This window comes from Coenobita brevimanus, chromosome 17 (assembly GCF_032717465.1).
Source record: "Coenobita brevimanus isolate Jiangsu-jjx chromosome 17, ASM3271746v2, whole genome shotgun sequence".
Taxonomy (NCBI): Eukaryota; Metazoa; Arthropoda; class Malacostraca; order Decapoda; family Coenobitidae; genus Coenobita; species Coenobita brevimanus.
In genome coordinates, this window is record NC_136970.1 from 32450526 (window position 1) to 32455525 (window position 5000).

Consider the following 5000-nt stretch of genomic DNA (forward strand, 5'->3'; position numbering starts at 1 on the left):
GGTGGTGAACATTGAAATCTCCTAGAATGGAGACTTCAGAGAAAGGAGAAATGGATAGAATGTGTTCCATGGTAGAAGTAAGATAGTCGAAGAATTTTTGATAGTCAGTAGAATTAGGGGATAAGTAAACAGCACAGATATATTTAGTCAGAGAATGACAGGAAAACCGAAGCCAAGAGTGTAGAGAATTCAGAAGAATCGAGTTCAGGGAACACGAGAGCAAGATAAGTCATTGCGTATATATACACAACGGCCACCTTTGGCTTTGAAATGAGTATAAGAAAGTAGGAGGATACAGAAAAGGGTTTGCTGTCAGTTGCCTCAGACAGCTGAGTCTCCGTTAGAAAAAGAAGGTGAGGTTTAGAGGAGGAGAGGTGGTGCTCAACAGAGCGAAAAGTTAGAGGAAAAGGCCGCGAATGTTGCAGAAATGAAGAAGAAGAGTCAGACAGTGGTTCCAGGCACCTCGAGTCGTCACCGGGAGAAGGGGCCGGATGGTGGGGGCATTTATGGTCCCCCCTGGGGACTCCGAGGCTTGGTGAAGAGACGCCATTTAAATGAATTTTGAATAGGAAGTGTAGTGTGTACTGTGCATGTAGTTTGGTGTAGATAGTTAGAGAAATTTGTACGGGAGAGCATGCTGCCCTACTACTCTGTGTAACTGAGACACTGAAAAAGTTCAGCAAAGGGGGATGGTCAGGAACTAGGTCCTGAGGAGCTGATGAAACAGGAGCTCCAGCACTCCCTGTCATCAGCTTTCCATCACACCTCAAGGAGTACTGCCCTGCTCGACTGGTGCTACAGTCTACCCCCAGTCTAATAATCTGGTGGTAGTCTGATTATAATGAGAAAGTAAGCGTAGAGAAAGGGATTAAACACTTTTTAAAAGGATTAACTATGTTTGTGTTGGTTAAGGTTGGGGCCTGGCTAGGGGTAGCCTAATTCATAGTTGCTTTACTGAATTTTGTTTATGGACGGTTTTCAGGGATTCTTTCTGCTGTTCAAAGATAATGCCTGTGATTGTCTAGAAGGCAATAATTTACGACTGTACTGCTGTACCACAGTACCAGAATTTGTCCCATCTGTTAACCGTAGGTTGTTTGTTGTTAGACTAAACAAAATACGAAGAGTGTTCCTAACGACGCAAGTTGAAGTAAATTGATAAACCTGTTCCGACCATGAGGAGATTGCCTAACTTATTTTTTAGTCTTTTGTCTGATCGGAATCCTCTTAACTGAATTTTATATTTTGATAACAGTCTGAATAAAATATTAAAGTGCATCCATATGTGCAAAACGTTACTAATATATACAGGTATATATTTTTTCCTGCCCTCAGGTAACTACAGTGACTGTGGCAAGTCAGATGTTGTCCTTTAACCCAGGAAGCTATATATTACACTGGATGGTGACCATGTAAACAAATGACACCTGTTGGTTCTAGTGGCTTACGTCGTTCTAACCAGATGGGGCTCTAAAGGGTTTTCATCCGGGGGAAGGTTGGGTTGTACTGATCACATAACTACACAGGAAGGAGTAAGGCTGGTCATCTTCGCCTTACTCATCTTGACTAAACATTCTATCCCCGAGGCAATGCGTTCTTGATGGGGCAAAAATGGGTTAATGATAGAGGGATGGATCTTAACTGAACAAAGTAGTCAGCGTTAGTCTGAATATATTATCTCATTGTTTGCAGACTACGGGAGAGGTTCATGAAAATAATCTTGTACAATCACGGACGAAAGATCGCTGCTATTCGACTGCATCTATTTCATACCTATGACATGTCTGTCACTTTCCACTCTGAATCATCATATCAAACAGAATCAATTGTGGCCAGAGCAACATACCAAGCCTCTCACAGTTTAGGGATTTTATCCAAGAGAGGAATCTGCAAGTAGAAGTTAAATTCTAGAAAACCGTAAATTTGTCAAGGGAAAAATTTTATAAAAGGAAACTTCCGACAGCCTGTGCCTATTAGAAGCCGAGCTATTGGTCTTGAGGTCAAGGTCACTGATGTTGGGCATGTCACCTTAGGTCATCACAGTCTATAAGTCCACTAAGTTTGGTGGCTCTAGCTTTAATCCTTCAATGAAAATTAGGTGACATCCGGAATATTTGGAAAGTCTCAATATATTCCCACAGGAAATCGTAGAGAATAATCATTTGATTGCAATCATCCTTCTTTCCGCACTGCGTCCGCCTTAAATATACATTGTAGTAAAATTTCAGTTCCTAGCTTAAGCGGTTCTTGAGATAGCATGGCTGGCCCACTTTTGTGTGTTCTGGATAATATCCGGAGATCCGGTTGACGGATTGCCACCATATTTGGCCACAAAAAGCGGACAGATGACCTAGTAAGTTGACCAAGTTTGAAGGCTCTAGATCAAATGGCCTTTGAGATATATATCGCAGTTCTAAAATAAGTAATACTACAACAACAACAACAACAACAACAACAACAACTACTACTACTACTACTACTACTACTACTACTACTAATAATAATAATAATAATAATAATAATAATAATAATAGTAATAATAATGACAGAAACAAGAAAACTTTCCACAGGGATGTGGCAAGTTTTAATTATATGAAATATTGTCCCCGACTATTTCACAAGAATATTACAAATTCTTTCACGTGATGGGGAAAGAAACAACAGCGTGAACGAAGTAAATGTTTTCATTTTAAGCTGCAAAGGTTAACCTTCGGGAAACAGTAGACATTCACGCATGCCAGTAACGTGTTAATTCCATGCCTATTGTGACCATATCCTCTCTCTCTCTCTCTCTCTCTCTCTCTCTCTCTCTCTGCCCACCATTGTAGCGGTGATTGTTGGCATTTTACTCATTATCAGCACTGTGGCAAGCGCTAATGAGTGTAATGACGCCAGATAAGCACTGTAGGTCGATGTAATGGCCGGCTTTGTGGAGACGACAATGGTTATGAGTTCCACAACCTCACCACCACCAATAAACGTTAATCAGTGCGGGAAGACAGGACTGAAGCTTATATAATTCCCAGGACGAAAAGAGCATATTCATTTTGTCTTCTTTTTTTCTTTTTTTCTATCTCCCTACCCTTTCTCTGTCAACTTTTATTTTCATCTGTCTACCTACCTTTTTTTTTTTTTTTCCCCACAACCACAGGACGACCAACAGACAGCAATGAATATGAAGAAATATTGTTAAAACTTTTCGTTCTTCTAGGGCAACTTACTGTATATATTGTTCTGTCTCTCTACCTTTCTCATTTGTCTGTCTGGTTGTAAATTTACCAACCTGCTCCTTCCAGAACCACACCACAACCAGTAAGCGGTTATGTGGAAAGAAATCGTTTTAACTTATATTTCCTTAACGATTTAAGTATTTCTTTGGTTAATCTATATAATCATTGGTTTACTTACTATACAAGTAATTATTCTTGCCACTGTCACACCAAACTAATGAAGGGTAATGAATATAGAAATATGTTGTTTTTGTCTGTAATATTCCTGGACGACTTAGGTATATTTATTATGTCTCTACCATTCTGTTTACGAGTTCCACAGTCAAAATATAATCAGTACTACTTCTAACACTGCGAAATGAGTAAAGCTGTACTTGGTGCACAGGAACAGAGAGAGAGAGAGAGAGAGAGAGAGAGAGAGAGAGAGAAGAAGAAGAAGAAGAAGAAGAACTGATGAGACGAAACACCTTTCATTTAATCATGCTTGAAAGAGAAATAAATTAAGCTTCCCCTTAACACAGCCACGCTCACAGGGTAGCTATACTACTCACATGAACCAAGAAGACCTCTGTATATACAGTGCCACCTACTGTAGTTAAGTACGGCTGACTCCTTTATTCCGGTGACGTATTTTTTTTCGCTTTTTTTTTTTTCTTGTAATTTTTAGACGATGTTATTCAGCTTAGTGGATAATTTGCGATCGGTTGTGGATTTCATTCAGGTATGGGAGAACTCTGGGAATGATTAGTACCTACATGTTATACCAAACCTCTTCAGCACGAAATGTTTTTCTAGAGTGGAAGAAAACACACCCTGCATGGCAGGGATAAAAATGAATTAACAGCACGTCATCGCATACAAGTAGTTAATAAATTCCTCCACACTACAGATTCTTCCAAAGCTGAATTTCATCGCAAGGTTATAAAAGGATAAAATTGAAAATACATACTAGGATTTCCGGAGTTAAAGAAGCAATCCTCCAAGGCTGTAATCCGATGATGCCGTGTCCCTGTGGATTTATGCAGCTCTGACAAAAACTTGGACAACGATGTCTTCCCATTTTGGTGTATTTTTTTTTTCCAGTAGTGTTGCATTATAAGTGGCTTTGGAGATGCTAACACCTCTTACTTAGATATAGCTTCTTGAATGTTATACCTTAGTAATCTTTCAATCTTTTGCATACTTTTGATGCAGACGGTGGCGATATTAAAACTATATAAAAATATACAAGATGATATTAATGTAATAGGCATAATAAATCACAAAGGAAGAGGTGCTCCGAAGCTTCCTATGCTCCCGGGACAGCCATTTGGGAGCCTGGAGAGGCCCAGCACCTCCCACCTCCAAGTCAGGCCCCCCACAGGGTCCCATTTGAAATTTCAGATTATTTAATGTGTGCACATGGCGCAGCTGTGGGCCCCGTCGGATAAGGCCTTGGACCCACCTTGTCGTCCCCTCCCCATTTGTGGTGGCTTGGCTATGCTATTGCACCTTGAAAGTGGCTTATAGGTTAATAATTAAAAATACATGTATTATGTATATCTCCCAATGGTCAAGGGCTTAGCTGAAGTGTTTGGCATATATTTTGTGGTAACCTACCATATATCATACTATAGCACACCCATCCCTCCCTGCCCTGTCTTGCCCTGCCCTGCCCTGCCTAACTCTACCCTACTCGACCTACCTCCCCTCCCCTCCCCTCCCCTTTCGTCCCCACCCTATCCAACTTTATTGAAAGCTCACCGAACCCCACCCAGTCTTATCATTCCA

General features: G+C 40.6%; 1 protein-coding gene across 1 annotated transcript in view; it reads left to right on the top strand.

Annotated features, from left to right (window-relative positions):
- The window catches only part of LOC145391144 (putative neural-cadherin 2), a 252951-nt gene that overhangs the window by 96953 nt on the left and 150998 nt on the right, over positions 1 to 5000 (top strand). The window lies entirely within an intron of this gene.